Consider the following 19664-nt stretch of genomic DNA (forward strand, 5'->3'; position numbering starts at 1 on the left):
CCTTTTCTTTGTAAAAGGGTTTCAATCTGAGCAAGTGTTAAACTTTTATTAAACCATTTGAACACACTGGGCTCCTCACAACGGGCAGTGGAAGGAGAGCAAACTGTTCCCTGTTAGGAATATCTGCAGGCTTGAAGATTTTGAAAAACTGTTTTACTTGGGTTTAATCTTTTCATTAGAAAAAATATCAGGCAGCTCAGTAACAGAAAGCTAGGCCTTGTCAAAACAACTTCTGTGAACCATCTCAGGTGTAATCAAAAACGGTAAGTGATCCCTAAATGGGTTGACGGGCTGATGCATTAAACAGCCTAGCACTGGGAAGAATCTGCCAAATTATTTTCCAAATAATTATGCATTTCCTCCGCCTTCTTTAAGGAAACACGATGTGAAAAATCTTTAATACTACTCATTTGTCCCAGCTTCTGCAAAAGATTTTCCTTTCCCCACCAAAATCAGATGGAAAAGCAGCCTTGTGGCATTCTTTCATGAGGACTTAAAATTAAGACTGTGGCCATGGAGAGAATCCAAAGCTAAATTCACTATTGAGTAATCCTGCTGGAGTAACAGCATTTAAGGCATCTATTTTTGAACTATTTTTAAGCAACTAAGGAGGAGACAATTTGAACTTGCCTGTTGGGTGGGCACATATGCCTTCCTGCCCTTTCAGTAAGGACTCTGTAGGACATGCCATGTTAGCCAGCAGTGCAGGAAAATGCTCCCTGATCCAGAGCATGCACACATGTACTCATTCTGAAACAAGGGTCAAAATCTTCTCTCATCTGCACCTATGCAGCACAACATGACCTGTCATGAGCCTCTCCTGCATTCTCACACAGCAATGCCTCTCCTGACAGAGAGTGTGCTCTCTATCATTTTCTGTCCATGTCTGCTCCAGGAACACAGTGTCCCTTTCACGCCCTTCCATCCTGAGCAAGTCACAGGAAGGCACAATCAGAAATCTCCCAAGGTCTGTGCTGCCAAAGTGTGCTGTGAGGATGCAGTCATTTGTTACAGCCAGTTCTCCCTTGTCTTCCTCTGTTGCCTCCCAAGTGTTGCATACACTCTGCTAAACAAGTGGGAGAAAGGGAAAAGAGTGACTCAAGCCTTCCAAATAAATTATCTTTTCTTTAAACAAGGGTCAGACTGAGGAACAGAGTGAAATGGGAGCAGTATAACTAGAGTGACTTGGTGTCCAGCATTTGCTACATGATCTGAAGCACCAGGCAGCACAACTCAAATTACCTCCACAGTCTGTGCAACTTTGTCCTTTCTAAAGTCAGGCACTGCTGTTTCTCACCTTGCACCAGCAGCTGCAGAAATCACCTGCTGCTGCACAGCTCACCAATGGATAACAGCCCCTTGGCCACTGCCAGTTTGGGTGTTAGTGGGATTTGTTTTGGAGAGACAAGAAAAGATCTCAGGTCTGGCTCTGCAAGCTCTTCTCTGCCACATCCAGCAGGCACTCAGGAGTTTTTCCACCATCATTCTTTGATGGGAGAAGAGCTGCCATTAGCACAGGTCCTACTGGATGCCATTTATGCTCCTCTTTTCCTCAATGCTTCCACTTTTCCACGTGCTCTCACAGCCTCCCCTTGGTGCCCATCTCCATTCAGTCCTGTTCATGACAGCAGCACCACGTTCACTGCCATCACCTTGTGTGTCCTGAAACCAGTCTTATTCCTCTTCCAGAAAAACAGAGGATAGAAAAAAAACAGAGGATAGTGTAGAAATTGTAGCAAAAAAAAAAACAAAAAAAAATTGTTCTGTCCCAGGGGACACCATGGGGATTCCTTAGGGATTTACCTCTCTCAGGACCTCATAGGAGCCTCCATCCCACCAACACACCATCCCCAGTCCAGAGCTGCTGTGCTGTGTAACCACCTGCTCCTGTTTCAGCAGCATCCAATAATCAAATGGGGATCTCTGGCCCAAGCCCCCATTCATCAGAGCACCCATTTACATGGGGAGTTTCATTCAAAATTATTATAAACCCCTCGGGCCAGAAAAAACAAACAAAAAACCCCACCACCACCAAAGGAAAAAAAAAAAAAAAAAAAAAAAAAAAAAAAAGATAGGTTTAATGTGGCAGATTTTGTCCCAGAGATAAATAATTTTTCCAAAAATTGTAAAATACACTCTTGGCAGCATTATGAAGGTCTTAAAGTTAAAATTATAACAACATTTAATGGTTTCAGATGCTTTTCATGTCAATGTAACTGGAAAATACCTTTAATATGAAAACAAATTAAATTTGGCAAAGAATTAGTAGTTAAGACATCCCAATTGCATTTTGTAATTCAAAAAAACTGAAAACAGATAAGATACTGTGAATTAAAAATAACTTCTGCACGTTAAATTCTTGTGAACTTTCATTAAGGTTTGTGTTACATGTCCCAAATGTACCATTGCATGTTGTAATACACTACATCCCTTTATTTATAAAATACTTTCAAAGCTACTGATGGCTAGAGCCAGAAAAATGACCATATAAAAATCTTATCTTCTCAAATTACAACTTCATTTCCAACGTGTGTATATAAAAGAGAGATGCAATCTCAATTTCAATATTTCACATGCACAACTGAACTTTCAGTGCCAATTGAATCCATGTACAATTCAGCTGTGTCTGTTTATTTTACTGATAAAACTTGGTACCAAAGCTGACACAGCTATGTTAGAGATAGAGCTGGATTCTCTTCTAGCTTGGGAATTACCTGCAGGCTAACCAACTGTCCCATAGGAGCAGTTCTTCTTCACAGATGATGGATGAAGGAATCAGAGGGGACTTGTTGTGACCTTCTGGGCTGGGTTCACAAGGCTACCATCCAGAAAGAAAAAAGGGGCTCGTTTCATTTTCCCTACATCCTTTATCAAATGTTCCAGTGACCTGACAAATGGTTTATCATCCCTATAGAGCAGTATTTTTCAGGTTAGAGCCCAAGAAGCTTTCATTTGGAATGCTATATTGTCATCTCTTGAGAATTTTAAAATAGGATTTGGCTTGGCCTCTTAGGTTAAACTACATCTCCCACAATGCACCTTGTATTGGGCCTCCAGTTTCTTTGGTGTTTCATGGCAAATATGTCATTCCTTAAAGAAAAAAATGTTAACTTGGAACAACAAAGTTTGTAAGTTTGTAGCAAGATAAGTAATTTAATTTTTTCTTTTTTCTTTTTTTCTTTTTTCTTTTTTCTTTTTTTATTTGGGCTTTTCAGATGTTCAGCTTTCTGATGAAATGTCCAAGATTTTTGTAAAAAAAATAAAATCTGGAGTCCTCATTTTTGGTCGAAAATAGAGGTGAAGCAAACTTTTTGAAATCATTCTAAACTGGGTGGTGGTGAAAAAGCAAACTCTTGCAAACTTCAGTGTTTACCATCACTCCAACTACAGAGTTATTTTACTATATTTGACCATAAGAACATATTAATCTTGCTTGACCATAAAATCTTTCACATGAACAAGAAATTAATATATTTCAAATGTGTTCTCCTGCTTCCTGGTATGCCAAAAGCATATTCAGCTCTTAGAGAATTTTTCTCCTCACACCTCAGCAAATTATAATCCTTATCAAGGAAAGGATCACATTTTGGATGGCACTATGAGTTTGGAAGGGAAGTCCCTCCTCTTCAACTAGCCAGATGTAACACCATGTTTTATGTGCTGAAAACAAGACTGGTTTCTTTTAAGACCAAAAGGACCGATTAAAACATTTAATTTGACATCTTGCAAAATATCCTGCTTCCTGTAATTACTCATGCTGTAAGACCTGCCCTGGAAACTTGTCATGGACCAAGATCCAATAGTCTCCATTTTCTGAATCTCAAAGCACAGCTGTACCACAGCTCTTGAGCCCATCACTTCAGGGTCAGCTGCTTCTCCATTTGCAAGAACATAAGGGCACTGGCACAGAAGCCCAGCTTTGTGCCAGCACTCACTTTGACTGTTTAATAATTTACAAAAAAAAAAAAAAAAAAAAAAAAAAAAAAAAAAAAAAAAAAACTAGCTTAAGACAAAGTAGATGGAAACTATACATTACAGAAAGGCACCTGCAGTCTAGCTGGCTCCTAACTCAGCTGTTTAAAGTGTATTTTTATTGTTTCCTTCATGGAATCATAGAATGGTTTGGGTTGGAAAGGCTCTAAAGACCATCCAGCTCCAAAGCCCTTGCCATGGACAGGGACACCTTCAACTAGACCAGGCTGCTCAGAGCCCCACCCAGCCTGGCCTTGGCCTTTCTCTTTCCATGGCAAGCTAAAGGCAGAGAGTGCATGAACAATCTCACATAAGACACAGTTTGCACTGATAACCTTGTGCCCTCCCAGTCTGGCCAGCCCTGCCAGAGCCCCTCCTGGAGGAACCCCCAGCTCCCTTTGCAGGCTGCCCTCCCTGCCCACTCAGCACAGCAAGTACCAGCAGGCACTTATAAACCAGGGAGGCACAAACCACTTCCTACTCTGGGCTGCTTGCTTCCTTACTTTCCAGCTCAAGGAGCAGATGGGAAGGAGGAAAAACAGGAGGTCAAGGTGGCAGAAAGAGCCCTCACCCAAATGGAGGTAGGGGCTGCTCAAGGCACTGTTGTTTCACATAATGAGCAATCACAGAATACCCTGAGTTGGAAGGAACCCACAGCAATGCTCAAAGGCACAGCTATACAGACTTTTTCTAGCATCCCATTTGTCAGGAAGAAACCTGAGAACTTACACCCAATTAATATTCATATTTAATTCAAGCCTGATATACATCACTATTTTGTTGCCCAGTTAATGTACAATTTATCCATGTTTGCCTGTAGAATAGAGCTCTCATCCATTAGATCTGGACTCCCTCAAGAGAAATTTAATTTAAAGTCAATGAGGATTCTTGGCCTCCTGATGATCTCTTTAGCAGCCAGAGACTGCTTCCACTGTTTGGTCTTCAAACATCAGCTATGCACTATTAGCTTACTCAACTCAAGAAGAAAACACTCAGAATTTATATTTGTGTTAGCATTTCCAAAAACATCCTTCCTGCTTGCATCATCATCACTGCAAAGGGTTACAGATGCAGCATCTTGTGTCCTACAATAAATGAGCAACTCTCTGGTGAAAACCCTGCACTGGCACCAGGCAGATTTGATATGTATTTTAGAAATTTTGTGCTTAATTTTCTAACATCTTATATCACCATTCTGATTTTGTTAATCTTCCCTCTAGTTGCCTGGATTGGGAGGTTGTCTGTGCTGTGTCCCCATGTCACATCCATAAGACAATGCCCCACTTAAATTTCTTGTGAAAGGACTTAAGGTTGTTGAGAGCTTCTCTCAGGGGAACTGAGAAGGGTAACCCCAGAATCTGCAACAATGCATCCTGCCTATAATTTCAGGTAAGTACATTTTGCCTAAATCAGAAGTACTGAAGGAATACACAGAGAGGGGAGAGGTAAAGATTTAGCTGTCACTACGTGCTGTCAGGGCAATTTCATCACACTTAGTCCAGATGACCTATAGCAATGCTGTGGAACATGTCAGGAGTATACATCACAGGTGAAGTATTCAAATTATGAAAAAAAAAAGAGTTCATTTTCATTACTAATGGAATGTGTATAACAAATACATATCAAATTTCCTAACCATGGGACAGCAGTCACTTATTTCTGAGCTTTCATTAAGAACCAGATGATTTCACACACAGCTTTTTATTTCTGCCATGTTGCAGACTCAGACATTAACAAGCAACTTTTCATAATGGTCTGAAGCCCCATCAGATGGTCAGGTTTCAGTGCCAGCATCGTGCCCATTGGCACAGCCCATTCATTCCCAGCAGACACACCCACATTCACAGGACACTCTGGGACAGTCTGTCCTGGGAGAGCTCATGCCCTAGTTTGGTTTATATAACATTGCATTTCCACTTCCAAATCCTAAGGAATAGTCTCTTCTCTCCTTTAGTCTACATCTGTCAAAAGCCTGATATTCCAGTGTTTCACACTCAGAGAGGGGTTTAGAGTCTTAACCTTTTCAGAATTAATTGCATTTCCTGTATCCATCAGAAGAGATTTCTTGGAGAAATAAATTTGGCCAATATAGTGATATATTGCTCTAATTCTGTTTTAAGAGAATAAGCAAGAAAGGTTTGAGAGTCAGGGTTACTTTCTGTCATGTGTAATAGAAGGAAAAACAACTCATAGGACAAAGGATCCAAATTGGTGCAAATGAAACTTCTCTCAGCTTGCACATAGGCACATCTACAGCACTGGACATAGACACTGAAACTAGGCTAGCCCAGAGCCACCTTTCCTCTTTAACACTTGTGAGACTTTTTTATTGAGAGGTAAAAATAAAAGGAATGTTAAAAACACAGAATTAGCCAGAGAACAAGCACACTGTAGAAAGATGCTGTTCCTCTTCACATCTAGAGCTCTCTGAGGCCTGCAAGCTCAAGACACATGACACTTAAAAAGACATGGGAAACAGAAGGCTGTGGGAAGGCAAGTCATAAGGCTGCTCCTTGTACTTGCCAAAAAAAATGTCACCACATCTACCCTTTGCCACAGAAAGCTGAGGATGAGGGTCAAGTGTCAGCATGGGGGGTAGAAACAGGCAGCCAAGAAAGAAGAGGTGGGCAGATGCCTGTGGGGTCTGCCACGAGGGAGAGGGAAAAAAAAAAGCATCTTACAAACCTGTTCACTACAAGTCCCACATTCATAACTGTTTCCAAATGGAAGGCTGTGAAAAGCCAAAACAAACATTCCCAATTCTTTTTGAACCCATCAGACAATATAGGAAAAATATGTGCATTTTATGGTTTGAGGGCACAACCTTTTAATTATGTGTTTGCATTGTCATGTCCAAGACCTTTTTTCTCCCCAAAAATTAATATTTCCTCAAGCAATGGAGCTATTTATCTTGGATGAACATGAATTGAAACAGAATCTGCCCGTGCAGAGAGGCACAGAAGGGTTAGAACATGACACCTAGGGGAATTCAGAATGCACTGCAATGCAATCCTCATTTTTCTAGGGCCTTTTCAACTCAGTTCCCTACAGCTCTTAAGAGTTCCCAGATCCTGTTTTTCATACACTGCATCTGCTGTGCAGAGGCACTTAGAGAACAGAGAACAGGTACAGGTAGTGGGGAAGGTAGGGAGAAACTGAAGAAAAGAAAATGTAGGAATTTTCTCTGTGCTGGAGCTGAATGAAAGAGTTCCTGACATCTAAGATGTCAGCAAGTGTTCTGGCATATAATCACTTCTCATTTCTCTGTGATAAAGCACAGCCTCATGAGCAGAGGAAAATGTCAATCAACTGGTTTTGCCCCTAAAGACTTATACCTGCAGAAAGACTGTAAAGTAATGGTTTACAAATGATACTTGAATTAAAATATATTGAGGCATTATGAGAAAATCCAGGCCTACTTTGGAAAAGACATTACATTTAGTTATAATTTGGGCTCTCAGAAAAGTTACATCTAGTGTTCAGGCATCACCTTTCCTCCCTTCGAGTCTTACAGACTCGGTTGGCTGACAATTCACACAGTAACTTCTGAAATATGCATAACAACAATAACAGAAGCAGAAATAGCAGAGTTAATTTTTACTTAATTATTTAATTGATAAATAAGTGCTAAAGCACCAGGAAGACACTGAAGGAGAACTTTTTCCATAATCAATCTAATTATTATTTCACAACAGACAAGGTTTTTGGTGCCCACAACACCTTTCAAAAAAAAAAAAAAAAACTGCTTCCTACACAATTTACACAACCTTTCACTAACCTGGACCCAGCTTGGTATGAGTGCCAGTGAGCAGGCACTTTATCAAACACTGTGCAACAGTGTGCTAGGAGGGAAAATCCAGGCTTAGTCACTCTGTGTGAATTCTGACATCTGCAGAGATTTCAGTGAGATACTTTTGGGCAAAACCAGTTGGGCAGCCAAGTCTGGGTTTAGTCATGGGTGAGATTTCCACACACACCAACACTCACAGACCTTGAATGTCCTGCTGAGGAAGGGTGAAAACTTCCCCTTGTGACCTCGACTTCACTTCTCTGTTGATTAAGCTGAATTTCAGCCTTCCAACTCACTGTCCCCAGGTGTTGCAATCAGCAAAGAGCACCCTCTCTAAGTAAAAGAATATTTGCAAATACTTCAGCTTTCAGAAGTTTGCCTGGAAAGTATTGTAGTGCAGGCTCAAGATGCTCTGTTACGAAAGGAGGGGGAAACCAAAATATGAAATGTGGTCCAAATGAATCCCAAAATTTTGAAATCTATGAGGCATAACTTGTCCAGAGAGACCTGTGAGGTTTCCCATTAGACCACTTGCCTATACTGTAAATCCTTCACTTACTCCATCCAGGAGGCCACACTCAACCCAGCATTAAAAGGTGAATTGTACAAGGCCCTCATCCCCCACAGAAGTGGATTCACAAGTGACCCGCAGCTGTTTTGTAACCCAGCAAAAACATCCCTTTTCTTCTTTATAAATCACCAATGGCATTATCATTTCTGTAACCTCAAATAAAAATTAAAACTAGGAAGAGAGATAGTCAGATTTCTCAGTCAAAATGTTAATTCCAGATTTACAAAAAAGTTCCCAGACAAAACAAAACCAAACAAAACAAAACAAACCACCCTCTTTGGGCAAACCAGAGACAGGCAGACCAATAATTTATTTCTCTCTGGTTCAATGTGCATGTTCAATAAGTTGCAGCAGCAAAAGCTCAACTTAACCTTGGCCACAAAAATACTTGGAAACTCTACATACTTACCATTATCACAGTGAGGGGGATAGTTAGACTTATAACACCTCTGAAAAATGAGGCAGCTCCCATGGCAGCAGAGAGCTTTATCAATCCATAATCCATATCCACTAGTTTGAACACCACTCAAGGAAACAAGGATCAATCTCATCATCCTGCCCTACAAAGCTCCTCTGCACCTGCATACAAGAAGAAAAAGAGCAATCTTTTTACCAGTGATGGTGTTTTCTGGAAATGCTTTAACATTCTCTTCATCCCAGATTAATTTTGTCAGGTTCTGTGGCGATTCCTTTCCCACAAAAAGCTCTAGCAACCTTGCCCAACCTATGACAAATTACTTAATACCAATCACAAGTATGAAGCTGCCTGATTTACCACTCTGAAGAAGGACTACAGCATGTCTGTCTTCATGTCCTTCCAAGAACAATGAGAATTAACCTTATAGCAAAAGTCAAAAGTATAGGTCACAGAAATACACACTGGGACATTTCAGATTAAAAGGCCACACTTCTAGAACTCCAGCCTTATAACATTTCTCAAAATTAAGTCTGCATTCACCCCATAAACCTGGCAAGAAAAATATTACAGTCATATAGTAAATGGGCAGAAAGGAGTAATAGGTATTAATGACTTGGCCAAAGTAACCAGGAGTGAAGCTGTGAAGAGAACCCAGGAGTCCTCAAACCAACCTACACTGAAGAGCTAAACCAAAACATAGCCCAGTTGTGCAGGAGTGTCAGACAGTGAACAGGATTCGCACATTCACTTCCCAGAAAGCATGGATTATTGTCATTCATCCAACAGCAATTTATATGATGTGTGTGCCATGGCTAGCACGGGGTCGCTCAGAGGCAGAGCTCGCTCAGCGCCGCCTGTGCTGAGCAGGAAGGGCCCGGGGCTGGTGGCAAGCTGAGTGGGAGCCAGCAGTGCCCTGGAGCCAGGAGAGCCAGCTCTGTCCTGGGGACATCAGGCACAGCATCACAGCCAGGCAAGGGAGGGATTGTCCTGCTCTGCTCTGAGCTGGGGCAACCACACCTCCAGTGCTGGGGGCAGTTCTAGCCACCAAAACATAAAAAAGGCATTGAGCTCTTAGAGAGCATCCAAAGGAGGGCCACGAGGGTGGTTAAGATCCTGAATAGGAACTTTGTTCACACTTGAGAAGAGGAGACTGAGAGGAGATCTCGTTGCAGTTTGCAACTTCCTTGTGGGGGGAAGAGAAGGGGCAGACACTGATCTCTGTGTGACCAGTGACAGGGCTCGAGGGAATGGCCTGAAGCTCTGACAGGGAAGGTTTAGGTTGGATATTAGGGAAATTTTTCACCCAGAGCAGGATTGAACACTGGAACAGGCTCACAGGGAAATGGTCACGGCACAAAACCTGACAGGGTCCAAGAAACATTTGGAAAATGCTCTCAGGCCCATGGTATGATTTTTGGAGTGTCCTGTCCAGGGCCAGGAGATGGACTTTGATGATCTTTGTGGGTCCCTTCCAGCTCAGGATATTCTATGACTGTATGATTGTGGAGCATTATCTTGCACCCTTACACAACTTTTTCTCATTTATTCATACAATTGATCTGTTTGATTGATGGATGCAGTTCTGGAATGGTTTTTAAAACCCTGTGTAGTTCTAGACTGGTTATAAAAATTAGGTTATCAGGTCAAAAACATGAGTGCTGGCTGATAGACTTAACTGTCTATATCTATTCAACTAAGTACACCATGTTTCACCAAACATTGCATATTAAAATTTGATTTAGACAAGAGTTTGGGAAGGGCAGGAGGTGAATACACAGGGGAGGGCAAAGGAAGGATGTTGTGCACATAACTAATTCTTTTTATTTTATTTTCAGTATTTTTTAATGGCATTATGCACTCTCCAGCCATGACACCTTGCTTGCTGTACATTAAACCTCTCAGCATCACTGCAAGAACCTTGCCCTAGTCCACAACAGCTTTCTAAAAACTACAACAAAGACCCAACAGAAGTTTTCTCCAAAGTTCAGGGTGTCCAAGATTAAGATTCAGGCTATGACATACATAGGAAACAGATGAAAAGTCTGGATCTGAACCCACAGCCCTGCAGTTAGAGATGGAGCCAGAAGCCAAGACTCTTTCTGGATCGCCAGAGGATTCAAATGATCTACACTTGGAAACCCCACAGTTTTGGCTATGGTCCTTCCACAGCTATTCTCAGATGATATTTCTTCATTCTTTTCCCCAATTTTAGCATCTCCTTCCAAGCAACCCATCCTGTTCTACCTATACAGCTTCCTCCAAGCACTTGGTGCTTTGCTATTGCCAAGTTTCAACCTACAGTTCAGGCTGTTGCTACTTGACCCAGGCCTTTCATACATGAAGCACAAACCAGGACTGAAGAACAGGAACAACCAGGCCACTGGCAAGCACAGAACCTGCTGTTCAACAGCTAAGGATAAAATAAAATGCCAAAGAGATGTGCATCCAGATTCTTCATGAGTCCCACTTTTAATAAGCTGTGTGATTCCTTGCTTCTCACCTTCAACTGGAAGCACAGCATCTGGAACACAGAGGAAGAGACATGCAGGGATATGAAACATTGAAAGGCCATTTTACAAAAGTACAGTTTGTCCCTTAACCTTATTTTTTAAAAGCAATGAGTTTACATGACAGCTTCAGCATCTGGGGCACTTCCAGGAAAAAAAGGAATATATGTTCCCTCCAGTCTGGTCTGTGTGATGTTAATCCTGGCCCAAATGAGGAGAAACTGCAGTGACTTAAGCCAAAGAAAGGTGACTGGACTACTTGAGCAGGACTCCTTCCCCCTTTCCTTTCAGAGGTACTCAGGGTCTTCCCAGCATGTTTGTCTCAATTAGTTCTGATATGTCAGAACACAGCATTACATAACTTTAAAGAAAACCTGCTTTATGAGTGAATATGCTTCAATATCCCCTCAAGCTATTTGAGTTTCTTCTCAAGTATCAATCACATAACTCCCCTTATCTTGAATGAAGCCTTGATTAGAATATCTGACTTCATCTGCACTTGATGTACAGCTTGTTTCTGAAATTTCCCTCTTGATCTGATTTATGCTTAAATATTAAAAGCAAAACAAAAAGTCATTAAGTGGATGAATATAACTTGCCTTGCTGCCTGTACAGAATGTTTCGATTTACAGAAAAAGCCAACTTTCCCTTATATATCCCAATTAAGTTGTTTTGTTACCTAATAAATCTAATTTACTAGATCAGTTTGCTATTTATCCTACTAATCTATCTGGTTTATTAATGCTTATCTTCCTCATAAGCATACATAAACTTCTGGCTGCTGAAACCCCAAATTCCCAAAACCAGGAATTACTTTATGTTGTCTAAACGCAGAAAATGGGGGGCAAAAATTAAAATGCATAGCCTGGCCTTGGCCACTTTGCCCACACAACACTGTTATTCTGTCAAAGGGGGATTAGCTGATCAAGAATGTATAATTCCTGAGGAGCACATCGGTGGAAAAGCACAGCACTCAGAGGTGATGGATGCATTTGCCATGGGAAAGTTTTGCACTGGAGAGCACCATGGAGAGCTGGAAGGACTCAGAGGTTTCCCCTTCCACAGCAGCACAGGCTATACTCAAACCACTCCTCCAAGATGTCTGACCCACAGGTTCTCAAAGCTGTCCTTTGGTAAACACTGGCACCAGCTATTTCAACATTGGCAGCTCAGACTGCTGGTTATCATGCTGACCACATCCAGCCCTTCTTCGGCTCTGCTATTCCTGGATGCTTTCTCAATCTCTGTCATCTGGAACACTGAACTCTCCAAGCAGGTACAACTTCCTTCTTCCAGTCTGGAAAGCACTTGGCATGTTTTGGACACCACCACAATTTAGACAGTAACCACATGAGCTCTGTTCCTGGAACAAGGAGCAGGAGACCTGTGGTATTTGACCCACCTGATCCCTGCTCAGAACTACAAGGAAAAATTAAAATGCAGCCAACATCTAGTGCAAGAAAATTTCTTCCAGACTCCAGATTGGCAACCAAAAGGACACAAGATACTTCTCAATCTTGTATTTGCTTTTCACATTATTCCAACCTCTCAAACAAGAATATATTCCAAATTCATAATGGTCAATAAAAGAAGAAAAACCTGATTACTCTGCCCTGGTTTCAAAGCCATATGATTGTGTAACTCACTTATATCAAGGCCTCAAGTTCCACATATGTCTTTGCTACCAGTAAAGAAATGCATACTCAAAAACCAGCACATCTGAGAAGCAATCCAAACCTTGCAGCAATGCCAAAATTACTGAGAAACAACAGAAGAAAGTGGGGGTTTTACAATTAAAGCACAAATGGTTGAGCAAGAAGAGTAAAGCACAGAGAGTGGAGGTGTGGGGCTTGCTCACATGCAGGGGTTTGTACCATTAACTCTTTCTGTTTGGGGTCAGTGCATTCACTAAAGAGATTTCTCCTGGTAGCAGCAGGAAAGCTGCACTGCCACACTGCAGGAATACATGTGCAGAACTGAGATTTCTGATGGAAAAAACCCATTGATTCTTAACCCCCTTCTCTTGCCTTCCTGTGACCTCCCATTCCTCCATCTCCAAGGAATATCAGTGCCTGCTGGAAGAGCTACAGTACACTACCAAAAGCACTGTTCAGTGAGGAGAAGCTGTGAGAGAAGGAAGTGCTGTCATGCTGCCCCATCTGGAGCTGCAATCTTCCACTACTTCTTTGTTAAAAGCAAAACCATACACTTGACTGAGTTGGATCAGTACACAAGACAAAATTCAGCATCTTACAGTTTCTTTGTTATTTGGTTCTCATTGCATTTCCTGTGGCAAGACTGCTTGTTACTAATCTGTTGGATCTCAAAAGGGTAATTATATTTATCTGCTTCTGGAGCACTGACTGATAAGCTCACTCTGAGATGAGCCAAATTTAAATGATCCTAACTAAAGTCTTACAGCTGCAATCATAATTCCCTTCTTCAATTCCTAAGAAAAAGAGAAGACAACAAGCTTCTTTTCCACATTTAGTCTTATTACAAGTTCATTAGAGACATCATCACTTCCTTCAGCATGTGCATGACCTTACAAAGTCCAGAGCAATTTGATGCTTAATTCCTTTCAGATCTATCCAGTTTCAACATGATGTACTCTTTATAACTTGTAGCCACACCAAAGGAAAAATTGGCACTAAGACCATCCAGCCTCTAGGTTGGATCAGCCTGACTAGTTTTGATTCAGAGACAGACAAAAAAAAATGTCCTGGTTTCAGATGTTTTTCCTTAACAGCAAAAAATAGTTCTGTTTTGAAAAATAACATTTTGCAAGCATTTAGTCCTTAAAATAAAGAGAGGGGGTGAAAAAAACTATGTCAGAGTGAGGGGAAAAGCTTTTCCTGTAGCAACCCAAATAGCCATAGATACCATGTCCTGGTACTAAGTGACAAAGGCTGCTTTAAGAAAGAAAATGTAAATACATGTAATAGCAAACAATACTGAATCAAGTATTACAAGTTAAATAAGAGACTAGAATTGGTGGCAAGCACAGAGCAGCATGTGTGCTTTCTATATAGTTAAAAAAGCTGTTTAGAATTGTCCTGGTTCTGGCCCACGTCAGGGGGATGGGATGTGGCAAAGACCTTGTGGAATTCAATATCATTTTACATCTGGGACATCTGAAAAGCCAGGGACAGGGGAAAGGCTCTTTTTCTTCCAAGAAGGAGTAAATGTGGAAGGCATGGGGTCTGTCCACCATTGTTTTCCATTGACTTGGGCTTCATGAACATTTGGCATGCAAATTGCCCTCTCTGTATATTTTTGTCATTACTGTAGTTCTGTTACTATTTGTTTCCTTATCTCAGTGCTATTTCCAGTAAATTGTTCTTATCTCAATCTGTGATTTCTGCTTTTTTCTCCCACCAGAGAGGGAAGGGGAGCAGCTCATGGCTTTTAATGGAAGTACTAAATCAGGGAATACCATTCCTAAACCATGAAATTACTCTAGTCACTAATGGCAAGCTAGTCAGTATTTAAAGCTTGTTTTATGCAATGTGTATATGATGCTGCCCACATGGAAGGAGGAATAAATATATTTTACAAATTTGTGGATCTGCAAAACTAGAAGTTGGAAGTGGCCATTTGCAATGGCTGTGTAATCAACCTGTCATTTAACCTCAGTCTGAGCAAGTCTTTTTCTACTTCCTCTGGATTCCTCATATGTATTTCTTAGGAAATATACTTATATTGAAAAGCCTGTATCAGATTCCAGGACCTCTTCAGCTGTTTAACCACAAAATCCCAATATTCCCTGCCTGTTTACTAACACAATACTTGCCAGTATTTAAAATAATTAAATATGTATTTATTAAAATAAATGTTAAAAAATAGTTAATAAGTAATTTTAAATTCCTGGATTCCACTTTGTGCTGGGTTACCTATTCCCACAGAGAGGACTCAGCCAACTGGAGCTGAGAATAGCAAAGATTTTTCATCAGTTTCCAGTTCCATGTTTCCAGTTCAAGCACAGCCTGTCTGCTATAGACTTATATACCTATCTACAAGTCCTTTACATTTTGTAAAGCAGAATTAGGATGCCAAATTGAAGAAGAACTTGTGTGATACATACAGCCACATTTCATTCTCTTTTACTTTTGTTTCTTTACTTCTTTCTCCTTTTATCCCCCCTTATTCTGGCATGTCAGCAAATGCCTCTCACTGGAAAAGTTTAGGTGTGATTAAATTTCAGTGATTAAAAGATTAAGTGTGACTTTTGTCTCTACAGGAATTCATCTTAAATACTCAGGTCTGACACACCTTTGGGTTTTTTCCATCTGAAATCTTTGTAACAACTGACTGGGAGAAGTGATTAACAGCTGTATTCACATAGATATGCTCATGGTGATCCTCCCCACTTATGTTTCTGAGTTGTTTCTCATCTGGCAGTTTCTCACACTCAAGAGTGCAAGGAAGGAAATACAGTAAATATACTGTGATAGTTGTCATACATACCTGCAGGCATTAAGCAAACACATTGTGAGATGTAAGGATGGACCAAAACTAAGAAAGAAAATTTCTAAATTCATGAATATCATCATTTACCACAAGAAAATTGCCCTTTTGTCCTGCCCATGTGTCCCACATTTGCTCCCAAGCAGTGACTAGGGCTGAGATTCATCCAGTCTGACTTCAGGACGGGGCTGCTGTAACCAGGATGTGGCTGGGAGCCAGTGGCCAGCAGAGAGCACTGGTAGCCCCAGGAAGATCTGGAGCACATGGAGTGCTCTACACACAGCCAGCCTGCCCTGCACCATAGCAGATGGTGCAGATGCAGCCAGATGAGCTCTTTACAGGCTGCCACAGCAGGGACTCAGCAATCTGTGGGTCTCTCATTAAGTTTTTTTTTTCCATTGGTACTTAAAAGTATGCTGTGAGTCAGAAAGGGTCCATTACTTCTATTTAAATTCCTCCCCTTTTATGCAAATTGGAAGTCCCTGGTCAGTATGAACAGTTAAATACTTGTTTCTAACTTGCAAACTTGTTGCTTCCCTTCTCTCATGAGGATGTTATGACAGGATTAATACTCAGTTAATCAACAGAAAGAAGTTCCTAGACATCCTAGCAGTGCTAGACAGCTATAAAGCCTAAAGCTAATTAGATGATACGTGGTGGAGACACAGATACTGCAATCCACATGGCTGAAGATACTTTATCAGGACCTTCTCGTTTTCCATATACCCATTTTGAAGCAAACATGAATGAAACCAAAAATGTTTGAAATAGAACACAGCAGAAGGTGCTTTGCATTCACCAAAAGCAAAGGGAGTTTTCACATGAGATGACAGCACTGCATTTCAGTGCTGTGTTTTCCATCATAACATAGTTCAGTGTAACAGTTATGCTTCATTCAAAACTGATGTTCAGGGCTTTATCTTAATTGAGATTAATTTACAAAAAATATTTCAGTATACGTCTGGAGAAAAACTACAGGAACACACAGCCAGAGTAATAATACATTTTCCAAGCACAGAGTTTCATCCTCTCTGTGGATAGCTATTATACAGCTCAGATAGCACATTTATGGAAACCTTTAAGTCAAGATTCAGCTGGGTGCAGTTGTGACAAGTTGTCAGATGATTGTATCTCAAGCCTTTGTTCCCCTGTATCTCAAATATTGTAAGCTTATGGGCAGAACACATCTACTACAGATAGATGAAACTGGGAGTAGTTCAGTCTTCACAAAGGTTTTGTTTTTGAAAACTTGACTCTGGGACAGTTCAAACCCAGGTCAACTTTTTGCCAAAACTCCAAAGTCCAGAGGGAACTAGAAGGACAGCTAGGCTGGAGCCAGTGGCTACACATTTAAAGCAGTAGCCTATGTTCACAGCTAGGCAGAAAGGAAAATAATCCTCTCAAGTACCCCTTTAAAGTTTTGACAGCTTATATATTAAGTATATATGCATATATCCTTAAATTGTCCACCCTACCCAAGGAAAGACTGAGCTTTTGGAACAGAAGCATTATTCAACATGATTTTAAAAAAATAGAAAAAGAAAGATAGCTTTGCCAGATTCTTGGCAAAACATTATCTACACTGTGATTTCCTCACAGAGAGAAAGGTGATGAATTGAGGAGAAGCAAATGCAGGCCAAGGGGCAGTAGGGCACTTAGAAGACAGCTTGGTCTAATCTATGGGCTGCAGATTAGATATTCAATTCCAGTCAAAGGAATGGCACTCTGGGTTAGGTTGTGGGTGTGGAAGATACTGTGATGGGTTCTTTCCAAGTTTAAATGCAAACTGGTTTATACAAGATTATTTTTGGTTAAAGTCACTGTGACATAGTTTCTTTCAGCTGCCTCATTATGTGAGTTTATTAAAAAAAAAAAATGCATGGTTCTCTCTCAGATCAAACAGTTTCTTTCCTGCCTTTTTCTGCCAAGTTATAATAAAATAAGGACTGTGACCTGAGCAGGATCTTCTAGAGCTAACAGAAAAGGAAAAGCAATCTGAATAAGAGTTCATGCTACAAAGGTAAAAAAAAAAAAAGGAAAAAAAAGGCAGAATTTAAAAAAATACAGGATTAAGGCAAGAATATATATATATAGAAAAGCTCTATAAGCACCACAGCCCTACAAAACATGCTGCTCTCCATTTTCAGGTATGAGCTGGCAAGGTGCTAATCACTCCATGAACTTTTGGAGTCAGCAGGGCACTGCTCCTTAAACAACATAAAACAACTCTTAGGAGCTTTCTTGGTGTTTTCTTTATGTCTGGCACTAAATCTCTGCTAGATGATCTTACATTTAATTCTATAGTGTCTTCTAACAGACTGGCTCTTACTGGCTTCAGTTGATGAGTGCTTTGGTTTTTACTCCAGAGACTAATGAGCAGTGTTTTTTATGTGCTTCAGCAGTTTGTGCAGGGTTTCTGTAATGTACCATGAGAAAGCCAAAAGCTTCCCAAAGGCAGGGGAAATGGCTGTCCAACATAGCACTCTGGCTCCAAATTGTTAGAACAGTAATTGTTCCAGACCCAGCTCTTCAAACAGAGGTCCTTTGGGAACTGTGGCATTTCCACAGGGAGTCACACATGGGACTCAGCTCCTCACCCTGCTGGGTTGAAAACTGGAGTTTGGTTAGGATATCCCACTGCAGTGCTCACCAGCACAGAGCCATGAACCTGTAGAGATAGGGGAGCAAAGCTGTAGCACAACCTGAGAAGCCTGGGCAGGGGGAAGACTCTCCCTAAAGCTGAGAAATCCTGTTTTCCTTACTGACCTTACTCACTCTGTCAAACCTCGAAGCAAAAAGCTTGAAGTGAGCTCCATCGGGGTGTGTTCCCTGAGTAGATGTGAGCAAACCCAGCTGCCAACAGAAATGCCAGCATCCTGCCACTAAGAGGAGCTGAAATTCAGCTATGAACAGCACAGGCATGCTCCAGCACAGCCCTTTCACCGGTTCCCTCCTCCTCCTCTTCCTCCCAGCCAGGTGAGATTTCACCTCTGACGTGCCAACAGAGAGCCCAACAGCAGGTTGCTGCTCTGGCAAGAGCAGGACTAGGCAGAGGAGGTGGTGGGCTGCCAGAGCACACACAGAATTCCAAGAACTAAATGAAATGCACTCTTTCTGACCCTGTGGTAAACCTTTGGGAAACATGCATCTGTACCAGTCTGTGGAGAGCTTGCAGAGACTTGGCCATGTGCCTCAACCTACAGCTATTCACACTTTTAGCTCCAGAAGTTTCCTCTCTCATATTTAAAATATTGTTTTCCTCCCAGTATCATGCAGGCTGTCAGTGCAAGTCAAGGTGAATGCCTTTCCCTAAAACTTATGTATTTTTGCTGGCTCAGAGTGGAAGCTGCTGAAGGGATGTCTGGGCTGATGGGAGAGCATCTCTATAGCCAGCTCACTGGTCTTCAGTTGAGGAATCCTCTCTCCAGCAGGGAGAGAAGAGAAAGCAGGATATATAAAAAAATAGACATGGCATACATAAAACATACTGGCAAGTCTGCCTGTAAGAGGGCAGAAGAAAGGGGCTTTAGTGTGCACCAGTTTCCTTAAAGATAGGTTATCTCAACACTTTAAAAGACTGGAAAACTCCTCAGAACAATTCCTCAAAAATATTGGAAATAAAGAAAATTTATGACAAGGAGGCTTTCACTAAAGAAACTTGCGGAGAATCTCAGATTTGCACAATTTACTAAAAGTGCAGTAGAAAAGTTCTGAAGATTTTCTTTCTACACATTTAATCATGGAATGGTCTGCATTCAAAGGGACCTGAAAGATCTTCTAGTTCCAATACCCCTGCCATGAGCAGGGACACCTTTCACTACACCAACCTTGTGCACTTCCAGGGATGGGGAGTACACAACTTCCCTGAGTAACCTAACCCAGCATCTCACCACCTTCACAGTCAGGAATTTCTTCTAATATCTAATCTAAACCTGCCCT

The 19664-nt window shown here is 41.2% G+C and overlaps 1 pseudogene; it reads right to left on the reverse strand.

The window, feature by feature from the left end:
• The window catches only part of LOC130249039 (chloride channel protein B-like), a 61756-nt pseudogene that overhangs the window by 38354 nt on the left and 3738 nt on the right, over window positions 1–19664 (reverse strand).

The sequence above is a fragment of the Oenanthe melanoleuca genome, chromosome 2, assembly GCF_029582105.1.
Source record: "Oenanthe melanoleuca isolate GR-GAL-2019-014 chromosome 2, OMel1.0, whole genome shotgun sequence".
Classification (NCBI taxonomy): domain Eukaryota; kingdom Metazoa; phylum Chordata; class Aves; order Passeriformes; family Muscicapidae; genus Oenanthe; species Oenanthe melanoleuca.